Source organism: Prionailurus viverrinus, unplaced genomic scaffold (genome assembly GCF_022837055.1).
Source record: "Prionailurus viverrinus isolate Anna unplaced genomic scaffold, UM_Priviv_1.0 scaffold_42, whole genome shotgun sequence".
Classification (NCBI taxonomy): Eukaryota; Metazoa; Chordata; class Mammalia; order Carnivora; family Felidae; genus Prionailurus; species Prionailurus viverrinus.
Window position 1 is genome coordinate 869,007 of NW_025927609.1, and position 15,145 is coordinate 884,151.

The window sequence follows — 15,145 nt, forward strand, 5'->3', positions numbered from 1 at the left end:
CCTCCTCCCCGCCCCCCTGCCCAGGGGCGTCCGTGCTCCTCCCACGCCCACCCTCGCCGCCCCTCCAGTCCCACCCCCCAGGCGCCCTGGAGCCCCAGGGAGGGTCCCGGACACCCACGAGGGACGACTGCACACGTCCCTCTTGTGTCAAAGATTCTTGTCTGTTGTGAGAACACTGTTGTGTCATTTGCTGGGGTTGCTGTGACCAGTTGCACACACCGGGGAGCTCAACACAGCAGAAACTCACTCTCCCACGTCTGGAGGCCAGACCACCATCCAGGGGTGGCTCCGGGGGAAGGGTCCCCGACCCCCTTCCAGTCTTGGTGGCAGTGGCCACATCCCTCCAACTTCGGCCCCCGCCTCCCCGGAGCTGTCTTCGCTGCGCCCTCTCCGTCACTGTGTCAGGATTTCCCTCCTCTTACGAGGCTACCAGGCGTGGGACTAGTGTCCTCCCCCCCCCCCATTCCTGTGTGACTCGTTTTAACTTGTTCACATCTGCAAAGACCCTGTTTCCAAATAAGGTCCCCGTCACTAGGGGCTGGGACTTCCACGGATCTTCGGGGAGCACAATCCGGTCCACAACACCTGGTATCGGTTTGCCATCATTTTATTTTTTAACCTTTCTGTGGTGTATTTTTGTACCTCACTTGGAAACAGCACATCGCTAGAACATTTACCCAGTATGAGTTTCTGTCTCTTCAAGAATTTCGTAAATGCAATGAACTAACAACTTCATGAGTTTGACCCGCTTCACACGAGAGCCGATTGCTGATACACCAGTGTTTTTCTTTCCCATTTGCTATTAGATCAGCCAAATTTACTTCCTTCTTTCATCAACCATTTCAGAATTTACACACCTATTTCTTTCTTGTACTCTTTATTCTTAGGATGTTTAACATGAACACCTTATAATTTGTATTCAATTTCTAAGATTCCAGCTTCTTTGGAAAGGTCTGTGCGTCTTTGCAACGAAAGAGGAATCCAGTGTGCACCTGTCCACATAATCCTTATTACTTTTGTCAAGAGTTTTGGCTCCAAATGGAACTTTAAAATACGTATTATTTACAGTTTACAAATGAGATTACTCTTTTTGTCATTTCTTCTGCTTTTATTTAGAGTCATGTTTCCCTCGTTCACCTATGCTTGTTTCATAGTCTCCTGTTCTTTTTTCGAGTATTATTTTCTTCCTTATTTTTCTGAGGACTTAAATACTCATTTTGCAGTCATGTCCTCTGTATCCCTGGGAATGATTCTTCTATTTGCTGGGTGCTGATGGCAGAATACACTGCTCCAAAATATGCCCCTTTGCATTTGGATTATTTGGAGTTAAAGACACTTGAAAAACAGCAGATACCAATACTCAAGGCAGTTCTGACCCGAATCCCATCATGATCTTTCGGGGCTCTGGCCTCCTGGGTATTAGGATTATGATGAGTCTGTGGTTACGAATACAGTCCGATTCAGGCACGGTGACGGATACATGGGACACAAGCAGCAAAGAGCCTGGAAGCAGATGTCCGTGCACGTGGAAACCAAGATGCCTCGCAAAGGAGGTCCCACCTCACACCTCGTGCAAGACCAGCTGCCGCTGGAATAAGCACCCATGTGTCAGAACCCAAATGGAAAACTTGGAGGAGAAAATACTGGAAGATACAGATACGATCTCTGGGTAAGAAAGGCATTTCTCAAACAATCCTCAAAGGACGCCGAAGATTTTCCTAGACAGGCCAGAAGCTGGGGCCTATAACTGTAGCACATACAGCTAGCCTATGATCAACAGCTAAAATATCCAAGGAGCTCCTCAAAGTCCCCAGAAAGACAATCTAACAGAAAAATGACACGAGAAAAACGCCACGAACAAGCACGTCGCTAAAAGGAAGCTCGATCGTTATTCTAACGTAGGGAAGGAGACTGGATCGTATTAGGAGTCGGGGAAATGAAGATTAAGTTACAACAGGTGTTTTACACCCACCAGAGAAGGAATATTAAAAAGTCACCTAATCCCAGGACCTGTGACCCACCGGTGACGGGAGCAAGATTGCGCCCGGCCACTTGGGGAAACAACTTGGCAGAATGCCCTTGACTCTACGACGCCCGCTCCCTGGGTGTTCATCCTAGAGGGGTGCAGCCGCCCCTCCCCCACGTCCCTGCAGGTGCACCAAGACGGGCCTCCCTCAGGCAGCAGGCAGGGCGGTGGTGGCCGAAGCCCGAGGCCTCTGGCCACAGGCACCCCCGTCCACTGAGCACGGGGCAGTCCAAGTGTAAGCGTGTTCTGTGAAACACACCCCGTGCCTGTGTGCCGGGAGCCCCCAGAGGAATGTCTGCGTCAGCAATCTTTATAATAGTGAAAACAAACAGAACCTGGAAACAACCCGGATCCTGTCTGCAACCGCGCAGATGCACGTGGCCACACCCCGGACGCCGTCTGGCTGCGAAAACGTGCGCTGCTGTGTCAGCACACACACATAAAGCCACGTGGAAGGCGCCGGGCACAGAAAACTCCGCACAAGTCTACGTGACACCATGGGAAACATGAAAGCTAAGACAGACGCAAACATGTGAGGCAAACCGTAAAGGATAGGCACTAAAGCGCTCAGCGCAAGGTTCAGCTGTGGCCTCCAGCGGGGACGGAGGTTGGGCGTGGATGGGGCCTGTGGCCTTCCACGTGGGGCCCTGCGTCACAGGGGCAGCGGGCTATCTCCCTTCCGTCCCTTGTATGGCACCTGCACACGACGTGCTCTCCCTGAACGCAGGAGACCCTGCATACGCGTTTTTGTGTTTTAACAGCTTTGTTGAGATATATTTACAGATCACACACGCCCAACCGACTGAGCCCCCCGGGCACCCCCTCTGGGGGAGAGTTTTGCTGAGCTCTGCGCGTTCTCATTTCAGAAATCCCCTCACCAGTTCACCTATTTTTTTAAAGGGGGAAAAAAAGTATTTGAATTTCTTTTTTTAAAATTATTTTGATTTTAAAATGAACATACACCGTGTAGACAATAAAGAAGAAACCATCACATCCCCACTTTCACGTGTTGGGACACGTGGCGCTAAAGAGGTCCACCTTCTGCCCCAACCCTCTGCGTGTGGCCCCGTGTCTGGCTCCCACTCCTGACCACACTTCCGGGTCCCGCCGCACTTATTTTGAGGCTGGTAACAGTTCCCCACCGTTTTTGTTCTTCGACCTGCTGTCTTTTCTTGGGACTTCTTGGTGCCAGAAGTCAGGTCTCTCCGACACCCTCCTTCTCCCTGGGTGGACCTGAGGTCAGGTTGACATGTCTACACCGCGAGGTGGAGTTTCCTGCTGTGTGGTGGGGCTGGGACACAAGGGTCCCCGCAGGGGGTGCCCTCGCCTTTCTGGGGCTCCACCAAGGCAGGCAAGGCATCCTCGGCAGCGAAGCCTCGGGCTCTGGGGAGCAGAGGGGTCCGTCTCTCTGCACGTGTGGATGTGCCTGATGGTCACCAGATGCTGCCACTCTCCCTCCGGGAGGACAAAGGCAACTTCGGGTCCTCGGCGCACAGGGAGGGTCTGCCTGGCGTGGAGCCGCCCGGAAATAGCAATCGGCCCCATCTGGAGGCAGCTACAGACGGTGTGTAGACGAGGGCAGTGCTGGGAAGGGCAGGCCGGGCTCAGGCTGATTCAGAACCCGGCCCGGCAGCCCCTCGACCTGTGGCAAGAGCCCACCTGTCTGCCCTGCCCGCCGCTCCCATCGCCTGCAATTCACTCATTTCCGCCGTTTGTGTCAACAGCTCCTCTCCCGGTCCTCACCGCAAGCATGTCAAACCTTGTTTATTTGAAGATCTGAAACACACCCAGGGAGCCGGGGGTCCAGGAACCTCCCTTCCGCATCAGCTCACAGATCCCCATTGTAAGCTTGTGCAGCTAAAAGGCTGCGGCTGGGTTTTTGCCAAGTTTTCAAAGTCAGAACCAAATTGACACTTTGGGTGGATCTCATTTCGAATAGTCCCTAGGGCACAAAGAGAAGCAAACACAGCCCCGGAAGCTTGTGCCGAAGGAACACATAGGATCCGCGGACTGAAGCACTCGTAAAAGTCTGTCCACGAGCCCACGAGCGTGGAGAGCCAGCCAGAAAGCCGCCATGGTGGCCCCGGAAGCCCCGAGGACCACGCCGCCAGGCACTCGATGGCCGCGAGCCTCCTCCACGCTGTCTGCGCAGATCCAGGACGCCGTCCGCCTCTCCTGGTGTCATCTCCTCAAGGAGAGCGGTGGCCCCAGGCCAGACCCTGAAGCAGAGAACATTTCCACCCCAGGGACAGAGGAGAAAGCCGTGTCTACCCACCCGGCCTCACCTGTGCCCTCGCCTGGTCACCGGGCTCGGGGGGGGGGGGGGGGCTGGGGTCTCCATCTCCCACCTGGCGTGGGGCCTTTTGCCACCTGGTGCTGGTCACGGGTCTTCTGGTCGTCTCTGGGGATCCGAACGCTTTGGACAGCCCTACGGGGCTCCGCCCGCACTTGCCGTGTAGACCAACACCCTCGACTGTCGGCGGGTGGCTGTTGGAGGAACTGAGGTGCGGTGGCCGGGCCCGTGGGACTCGGTCTTTGAGCCCGGCACTCTCCTCCTGGCCAGCTTCCTTGTGGAGGCCGACTCGCCCTGCAGCCCGGACCGCCCCTCCCTGCTCTCCGATGTGGTGGACACGAATGATTGGGGGCTGGACGGGACAAGGTCAGGGCTCATGGGTGCTGCTCCCTGCGACCGGGGCAGCCCCCGAGGGGGCTTCCACGGACGCTTCGCTTCTTCCCGAGTTTGGGAGGTGGTCTGGGAAATGTGGCTGGAGACTCCTTGCCAAGGGAGTGCGTGGAGAGAAGGGGCTGGAACACAGCAGACAGAGCTGGTGGCCTGCAGAAGGTTGATGGACCAGTGGCGTAACCCGGCGGTGGCCACCTGAGGGCTGAGCCGGGGCCCACACCCCGATCGTTGACTGGGGACACTGCTCCTGAGGCACCAGGTCACCACCTGGCGCCCCCAACCCTCTTGAAATCAAAGACCATTTGTCTGGGGTCAGAGTGTCCCTGTCGGGGGCAAGCTCGGCATCCCTGTCTGTAAAGTGGGTGCGTTGGCTCTGCCTCCTCAGGGTTCTCCAGCCCGAGTGTGTGTGTGTGTGCGTCTCAGGAGGGGGTTAGCACGTACTGCACCTGAAAGGGTGGGGTGCGGCTGTTTTCCCTGAAGCTTTGCGACACCCCCACCCGTGTCCCCGCCTGCCACTGTGAGAGCAGATGCCACTCAGGGTCCTCTGGCATGTGTGGGGGCAGCAGCTCCTGCCCGTGGTGGAGATGAGCCGGGAAGCCGGGTAGGAGCTGCCCGTCCAGGGTGGGGACGGGAGCCAAGGGTGGGGGGGGACACCGTGGGAGGAGTGGCTGACCGCTGCGGCCATTCCTGGAGGCAGCAAGACCACAGCCTCGGCCTGACTCAGCGGGGCTCGTGCCAGCATCCTGCACCAGGGCCTCGCCCCTCCGCCCACCCCAGATTTCTCATCAGAATCCCCCGAGCAGGGCCTGGTCATGAGCAATCGGGCAGCTCAGCCGGGCCTGGGCACCCAGCCCGCCCAGACAGAGGAGGGGGCCGTGTCCCAGCCGCCTCTGCCCACCCTGGGATGGGCACCCCCAGACCTCGGCGCCAGCCCCACCCACACGTTGCTATTTGGGAAGGGAAGAAACAGATTTTCCTCTGACGTTCTGTTCTCTTCTTCTATCCCTTCCCTGCAGCTCAGGCGGCGCGGGCCGGGTGTTTCCGGAGTCAGACTTGGGCTAGAGCCCAGCCGTTCTCCAGAGAGCCCACGGCCAGGGGCTGATGAGGTTCAGGTTCGTGGAGAAGTTCTCCTAGACGACAGGCAACCCCCCCCCCCCACCCCCGCCACCGCCCGCCCCAGGCAGGGGCCTCCGCGGTCTGTGAAGATTCCTGGCTTCCAGCCACCGTGCCGGGTGCCAGCCTTTCACGCCAGCACATCTCACTCCAGCCGCAGTGAGACCCACGTGGTCCCGGGGCCGGACCCCCTGGCCCCATAGACGGTGCTGCCGCAGTATCAGGGGAGCTCCTGGTGGGGGCAGGATCTGCAGACACATCCTGCAGACACAGGATCTGTGTGCCACCGGACGTGCCACTGTGCCCTCCGTGGACCCGTCACGGAGCTTAGAGCCGCGGGGCAGGAACTCTCTGCCTTAAAACTCGATACTTCGCTCATTGAAACCGTGACCAAGATGAAAATATCAGCGGCGTCTTTGGACTTCCTGGAGCGCGTGCCCTGGTGACAGTCACCAGGCCTTGGGTGAACCGTGGCGGGCACGCATCCTCCCCGAGCCCCAGAATTCGCGACCCCCAGAGCCACGCGGCCGATTGTGCACCACTCCCGCTCGGGTGCTCCAGGGCAAGACAGACACCCCACCTCCGGGATCGCACAGTGCTTCTGGGGAAAGGCTTAATCCCACGACCCCTGCCCTTGTCTTCCTCACGAGGGGCATTTCCAGAAGGGAGCCTTGCTGCAGACCCGCTCCGGCAACTGCTCCCACCGGTCCCTCCCGGTGTTCAGGGTCGAAGCCACCACCGCCCCCTCCCCACACCATGGGGCCTGTGGGGGGGGGCAGGCACAGCAAGGGGGTGCCGGGAAGGGGCAGATGCCGCGGGCAGAGAGGGGGGGGCACGGGTGACCGGTCAACAGGCGGCCAGACCTCCGTGCCCCGGGCCGGGTCCTCAGCTGGGGTCCCACTCCCGGGCCCCTTGCAGCCCCCAATTTATTCAACGAGGGGCCCCGTAGACAACGGGGACCACAGCCGCCTGACGCTGGGCCCCCGGCTGAGGTGCGAGGGCCAGCGCAGTGAAAGGACCTGTCACCATCAAGATGTGCAGCCACCATCAAGACGTGCAAGTCTGGGCTCCTCCCTCCGACCACCTGAGTCGTGACGGCCCCGGCCCCACGGCCCAGCTGCCGGCCACGGGAGGACGTGCCGACGAGGTGGAGAGAAGAGGCCACTCCGCTGAGCGTGGTCGTTATCCAGGCGGGGCTGTCCCTGTGGTTCCTCAGAGAAGACCACGGAATCCGCTCGGGCCTCCCGTACGGGCCTGCGGCGGGGGCCTGGTGGGACCGGGGGGCAGAGTGGGGGCCCGGCGGGGCCGGGGAGACGAGCTCAGACACCGAGGGGGCAGTTCTCCTTCCCAGGCAGGGGCTGAGCCAGCGTCCTCCCCGGGTTGCTTCTCTCACTCGGCGCCCCGGCCGGGCAGCGGCCACACTCCTCACATGGGGCTGGGGGCCCCACAACTGAAAGGAGAAAGCAGACAGCAGCCCCCGATGGGGAGTTGAGGGTGTCCCGGCCTGGTCGCTCCTGGGCGGCCCGGCCGTCCCCGGGGGTCCTTGTCATCCTTCCTCCTCCTGCTCACTGCTCGTTGAAGGAAAGCCCTTCCGGGGACGCCAGTCTTTCCGCAGGAGGCACATCTGAAGGGGGTCACTGGAGGGGCGGCGAGCACGGAGCCGAGGAAGTCAGAACAGCCGAGGCCCCGCCGAGCGAGGCAGGGAGACACTTCAGATGACGAAGGAACGGCCGCAGCCAAGATTTAGCCCCAGAACAGCGAGGCACCAGGCAACAGCGTCCCCAAGAAGTGAAGACCCACGTCCTCACAACACCCGTACGCGGAGCTACAAACAACCCAGATGTCCTTCGGTGGGTGAGCGTTTGAGTGGACTCGCCGCGGACGTGACTCGTAAGCACGGGACCTCGGGTGAATGTCACTGGGGTCGTGCCCGGTGAGAGCAACGGGTCTCTGAGGTTGCTTGTGGAATGACTCCATCCGTGTGGCCTTCTGGCAAAGACCACCCACGGAGAAGGAAGGAGACTTGTGGCCACCGCAGACCCGGAGCAGAGAAGGGTTGAACCGGGAAGGGCGGCCCCAGAGAATTTCGAGGGGGTGACGGGGCTGGTTTCAATCCCGAGAGCCAGTGCAGAACTCAACGTCACGAAGCGTGGATTTCAGAGCAGATAAACTAAACACAAACATTTTTGAAGTTAATGTCCTGAGGCAGGTTAGGAGAGGCCGGAGAGACGCACACAATATTGCCACGTGTGAACTCGGACCGGACGCTGTTTCAGGCCAGCAGCCAAACACGACATGCTTGTGACGAGTGGGGACAACCGGAGATAGAGGAGCGTCGACCTTAAAAATAAAGTTGTCATTTTACCAGCAAGACAGGTCTATTCGGGAATAGCAGAGAATTGCGGTTTGGGACACGTGAGCTCTGGCAAACCACAGGCAATTCCAACAAAGGGCAAGGACGCTGTTTGAGGGGGAAGAGGGAAGAAGTCGGGAGGTTGTTTTGAAGGCAAGTCCGTTGGAGGAAAGCAGGGGGTCGGGGGGATGAGGCGTCCCGCTGGCTGAGCTGCGGGGGCTGTGGATTCCCCGTAGGGGCCGCGGCGCACACGTTCCCTGCCGGGGGCCGTCCTGGTGGTTCTCTCCGCGGAGGGTTCTGTTGGGCCTGTGATCGGCGCCGAGGGCCAGTCTCCCCCTCCCAGCCTCCACGTGGGTGAAGTTTCCCCGTATTAGTATTTACACTAAAACTGAGCCGTGATGACGATTCTGTGTTTCTGTAAGAGAACGCCCTTGTTCTTAGGAGAAAAGGAGACGAACGCAGACACGTTGAGGGGAGCAGTGTCTGCAGATTCCTTTCAAAAAATGAGGTAGAGAGACCGAGGGAGAGTCACAGACAGAGGCAGAGGCCGAATTTCAACATTTTTTTTTTTTTTTTTTAAATTTATTTTTGGGACAGAGAGAGACAGAGCATGAACGGGGGAGGGGCAGAGAGAGAGGGAGACACAGAATCGGAAACAGGCTCCAGGCTCCGAGCCATCAGCCCAGAGCCTGACGCGGGGCTCGAACTCACGGACAGCGAGATCGTGACCTGGCTGATGTCGGACGCTTAACCGACTGCGCCACCCAGGCGCCCCGGCAGAGGCCGAATTTAAGCAACCCTGGTGTGGATGGCATAGGGGTCTTCGTGATGTAATTTTTCAAATTTTCTGTATATTTTAAACTTTTTCATAGGAAGTATTTTTTTTTTTTTAATTTTTTTTTTTTTTTTTAACGTTTATTTATTTTTGGGACAGAGAGAGACAGAGCATGAACGGGGGAGGGGCAGAGAGAGAGGGAGACACAGAATCGGAAACAGGCTCCAGGCTCTGAGCCATCAGTCCAGAGCCCGACGCGGGGCTCGAACTCCCGGACCGCGAGATCGTGACCTGGCTGAAGTCAGACGCTTAACCGACTGCGCCACCCAGGCGCCCCATAGGAAGTATTTTTTAAATGCCACGGGAAAAATAATTCCAGACGGGTCTTGACATCCGGGACCGAATTCAAATTCTAAATTCCTATGCCAAAGTAATTCAACAGCATTTTCCAACCACTCCTTCCAAGCTGGATGGCTGTTCTCCTTGTTAATAGGCTCAGCATCTGTTTGGAAAGTTCTAGAAACCAAACCAAGAATGCATTCTACTCACAGTCTCGCTTCTGTCCTTTGCACTGCACTGCTGAGCTGTGGTCTAGGCGGCAGTGGGTTCTCAGCCTTCCCCAGGTAGAGGAGTGCGGTGGGGCGGGCTGAGACGCGAGGCCCTTTGAGGCCACGTGAGAGGGCAGGGGAGCGCCCATCCCCCCCACCCCAACCATGAGGCAACGTACAGAGCCCCTCCCCAAGGAGGGGGACCTGGAGCTCGCGGGGAAGTGAGCAAGGCGGGAGCTGTTGGTTTCGGCCACGAGGCTGACACGGAGCTGTTCCAACTTGAGAGCCAACAGCCCTCTCGCTGGGCCCCTCCCCTTCTTGGCAGCCCCCCTGCGGCTCAGCCCCCCGCCTGGCGATGGAAGGGGGCCCGGGCATCAGGAAGCAGGGCCCAGGGAGGTGAGCAGCCCCAGTGAAGGGCACACACCTGGCGATGGTGAGCACACGTCTGGGCACGCAGGCCGGCACGTACCCACCCCCCCATGCCCGTGGGGTCCCCACGTCTCTCCCCCGCCGCCTCCCAAGAATCAAGACGGGGGCACCGGTCCCCTGGCGAGGAGCGCAGAGGTGAGCGTCGCCCGCACAGATTTGGGAGGCGTCCCGCCGAGACCCATGGCCTCGGCCAGAAACCCAGGACGTTTCCGAATGAAGACCAGACCCTGAGTGTCAGGGGAAACGAGACGGCACAGCGAGCTGCCTTCCCACTCCCGGGCAGGAAGCAGTGTGGCGCGTTCGGGAATCAGTCATCCGTCTGGGCCCCGAGGGTGCGACGTTGGCAGCAAACGTTACTGGCGCCCCCGACTGACGCCGTTTCTCAAGGACACCTCTCCCCCAGACTTCATTAAGGTCGTCGCCCCTCTAGACAAGATGCACGGCAGTGATCTGACGGGGAGGCTTTAGGGTTTGTGGACTTTCTGAAATCTTATGTACTAATGAATGGTCTCCTTTGCCCACGCACCCAAATGCAGCTAAAACGCCATGACTAAATCACAGTGTATTCTTTATAAAACCCTTCTGCAATCAGCCCCCCTCTTCTGAAATGTCTGCCCATCTGATGTGTCTGCCCACGAAGGCTAAATTTATGTTTCCCTCCATGGCCATTAACAGATCTCTCTTCTCCATCTCCTTCTTCGTCAGTCTTTCTTTTAAAGCAATGATCCCTCTGCTGGGCTGACGGCGTGGCGCTGACAGCGTGGCATGGGGGTGACGGCGTGGCGTGGGAGTGACGGCGTGGGGGTGACCATGGGGCAGGGAAGGGAGAATCACGGATGGACAGGAACGGAATAGTGCCAGGCCACGGCATCTGTGCGAGCTGGCAGGGAGGGTCCTGACACGGGAGGCCCTTTCTTTCCAGCCTGAGGACCACTCCAGGCCTCTCACGAGCACGGCCGCGGCTGGTGACATCTACCCAGGCTGTGTTCTAGGAGACAGACTGACCAGGGAGGACACCCTCATACCCAGCCTGCTGTGCACGGTCCCCAGGGCCTCCCTGAGGGGTGCAAGGTGCAGCCAGGGCGTGCTCTCATCTGGGAGGGTGGTCCCAGCAGTCCAAGGTCTGCTGTCTGCCCAGGCCACAGTCCCAGGGGCACAGTCCCTGGCTGGGTCCCCTGCAGGACCACAGCATCGGATGCTCCTCCCTTCCTTCTTGGGCTCAGCCCCTCCGGCGTGCTCGGCGGTGCTGCCTGGCCGTTCCCTCCAGCTGTGAGCTCCTGGTGCCCTTCCTTCTGCGGGGAGGATACGGGCCGTCCCTCCCCTGAGAGGACATGTGGCCGTTCCTTCTGCCGAGAGCACCCGTACCTCCCACCTGCACACTGTCATGGAATAGCGGACCCGGGCAGTGATGGCCAGAGCCCAACAGTACCAGGCAGAGGCCGGGTATGAGCTTGTGGGGCGACATCCCTGCGCCCACCCTTGGGGCCAGCGCCCTGCAGGGCCACGTGCAGGCAGTCAGCCCCCTTCATTGGAGGAAGTGCCAACAACGAACTGAATGCCATACATCTTCTGGATCCGTCTGTGGGGACGGAAATTGTGGGGGATGGCACAATCCGGGGATGGCCCGGAAACTGTGGGGGATGCCACTGAGGTGGCGGTCACACGGCCAGGAGTGTGTGCTCTTTTCCAGCGAGCTCTCCGTGACAGCACAGGGCTGCGGGGAGCCGATGGAAGACAAACCGGAAGGCAGGCGGACTGCATCCTGGCTGTCCCCCCTACCCTGCATCCCAGGAAACCCGGGGCACCGGCCTCGGCAGCCCCGCCGCCCCGCAACACTCCCAGGCCCGGGCTCCTGAGGGCGGAAAGTGTCTGTCAGTGCCGCTCAGGTGACACTGAGAGGCCAGCGCCAACCCTAAACATTTTCCGAGTCCTCGGGCCTGGAGAGCATCTAGGAGACCTGATCCTGACAGCGGAGGCGGCCGCGGGGAGAGGAGCTGCGGTCGGGCTCTGTCTCCAAACAGTGCGGTGAAGACAAGCCATCCTCTGGGCGATGCTGAGGGTCACCAGGGACTCCAGGAGAATTTAGGATGCCAAATAGAACTGCTCAGATTTTGCATAATGGAGGCCAAGACCCGCTCAGGAGAGATGTGTTTTTACCTGTCGCATGGTCACATGCCTTTTCATCAATGGACACAGCCCCTCTTAATCCTTTCAGCATGAGATCCCTTTCCTGCCCAAACACGCTGTGCCTGACTGCACGCTGTGGATTTTACAGAGCCATGCGCTCTGGGATCAAAGCCGTGAGCTGTCACCCCTAAGGGCCATGGGCGTCATGGTACACAGGCAGTCACGGCCCCGTGTCACTCGAGGAGAGCGAGCCGTGGCGCTTATCTGTGGCCTGGACCCGACACCAGCCCGACAGCGTGGCTCTGGCTGCCGTGGTGCCTCCTCTGCCTGGCAAGTGTCTTCCCTGCCCCTCGTTTTAGGTCGCGGTGAGTTCACCCCAAGTTGGAGTGAATTAGGGATCGTCAGGGCACAGAACTGGTTCTCAGCCTCCTGCCCAAGCGGACCCCTCTGCGGACTGTCCACATGGAGGGACACGTCCGAGGGTGACATCGGGGACCAGCGCACGCAGCAGACAAGCTGAACCGTAACTGTGAGTCTGGGGTGCTGCCTCACGCTGACCCAGGGCACGTACTGTGTCTCCCCAACTTCTGTCGGTCCCGCCAGTGGAAGTACCTACACGTGTGAGATACACTTATAGCCAACCTCCAGCCACCCTGTCACCTCGAGGTCCTCCAGGGAGTCGGGGGCCAGTCTTTGCCCGCAGACCTTCTTGACCTCCTCGCCGCCTTGTCTAAAGCTTACAGGACAGCCAGACTCGGCGGGGTTCGGCAAACCACAGGTTAGTCCCGAGGGAGGGCGTCCTGGCCCCTGCACACCGTCAAATAAAGGGCCAGGAGCGGACACTGAGGGATGTCGTCTGGGGTAAGAGAAGATGTGGCGATGGACACGCTGACATTATCAAGTCCCTAAGGAGACTTAATCCACTAGATACTAACGTCTTCATTGCCTTAATTTTTTTAAAACTAAAAATCCTGCCTCCAGAGATTTTTACATCAACCATGAGCTTCTTGGACATCCTTCAAGTCCCCGGGCGGGACCTCCACCCCGAGGGGGCAGGGCAGCTCACGGGAGGCAAAACCCCACCAAGAACAGTGAGAAAAACTGGACTTAAAAACAATTATCAAAGGTACCAGAGAGGTTCAGCAATGGCCCAAAATGGAGGGGGTCCTGGGAAGAAAGGAAGTCTGTGGAGGGGAGGTCAGCATTCTGGAAAGGGGGCTCAGAGAACCGAGCCGGCTTCATGACACTGGCTCTCCCACCAGGACATCTGCCAACTCTCCATCCTCACACAGCAAAGGCCGCCAGCCACGCGGAAAGCCGCTCAGACCCGGGCGGGGCCTTCCGTAACCTGACGGTGCCGGGGAGACGATTCAAATCCAAAACCTGCCGGGGCGGACCTCGGCGGGACCTCTGAGGGCTGTGCCCTAAGGGAGGGGTGAACCCCAAGTAGACGGGTCTCACAAGATCTGTACCCCACACCCTTGGTGGAGTAGAGCTGACCTGTCCCTTCTCTGGAGGTAAACGGAATCGTCCAGAGCCCTGCAGCCTGCGACCCACAGCACCCACACACAGTAGGTGTCTATTGTCAGGACTTACCAGGCACACCGGGAAGTAAGAGGAAAACAGACACCAGGAGCAGGCGCACCGGTGTTCCAGATTATACGGTGGCCACACAAGGACTCTAAACGCATTGTGGTTGAAATCTACGAAAATAATTGAACGGACATCCGAGAACTGGAAAACACAGCGAATGAAGCGAAGAACTCACAATATGGGCCTGACAGCGGATTAGACCAACAGAAATGAATGATCTGCAAACTGGAAGGAGAGACAAAAGGCTGGAAAGAGCAGAAAGGGCCGAGGGGGCGGACGCTAGCTGGGGACGTCTGACACGTTCGTCATCATCCAGATGAGGGCCGGGCCCCTCCCTCAAGGGCACAGAACAAGGCGTGAGGTGTCTGGCATCCGAACATGTAGGGAGTGAGGGCTGAGCACAAAGCGGGTTGGTGGGAGCGTCTCCTAATCCCCAGGGGTGCGGACACGTGACCTGTCCCCCGGTCACAGACGCCCTCTCCCGTCGGGAACGCGCCTGTCACGCAGAGCAGCGCGCAGGAGCGTTCACACCGGCAGCGGCCCCGGAAGGGAGCCGTGTCTCACCCACGTGCGGGCCACGGCTCAAGAGGAAATGATACGCAAACGCGCCTGGAACACACGGCACCACAGATGGTGTGCAGAAGCAAACATTTTAGTGGCAAGACTCCCACCTACGCGCCACTCGGGGCGTGAACACGGTCCCACGTAAGGGGATGGCTGTCCTGCCGCCCCAAACAACGTAGCGGCAATTTCGACGTTCATTTGGGTTGCCAGACCCAATGACACACGAGCAGGTGTGTTTTCATAATGACTCCTGGGCCACAGCTCCGGTAGAGGCCAACAGGCCACCCAAACAAAGAGCGGCGTAGCTGTGGAACGTCAAAGACAATGGCAGAAGCTCTTTTCCTAATGAAAACAGGAACCGACAGCTGATGGTCAAGATCACAACAGCACAGACAAGAACCGCACTTGCTAAGACAATAGAGGCCACCGAGAATACGAGAGAGGAGGCAGGACACTTAGATTCTGGAAGAAGGCACAGGCATGAAGCTGGGCCGTGGTGTCCCGGGGCTCGCGGGAGTGCAGCCGTGGCTCCGTGGGGGATGGGTTCCGTGTGGCAGGGCTCCACCCCGTCCCTGCGCCCTGAGGTGACGAGCGCTGCTTCGAGAAGGTGGTTCTCGTGACCTATGCACCAAAACTAAGGTGATGTTGTGTGTCAACTACACTTCGATTAAGGAAAAAAATCTAAAGAAAAAGAAGACGGCGGTTTGATTTCACAAAACCATAATCCCAGTATATTTTGAGAGAGCTCTACAATAGACAAATGAGATGCTTCTCAAACAGATAATCTGAGAAAAATTTAAATGGTCAAACGGTGATGAGGTCCCAACTTCCCGTCTGGGACTAACGGCCGCTTTTGCTGCTTTCCGTGTAAGTTGTGTTCGACCCGGCGGGCTTGGTTGTGTCAGCAGCCGCCAGACCGTGAGCCTCACACGGC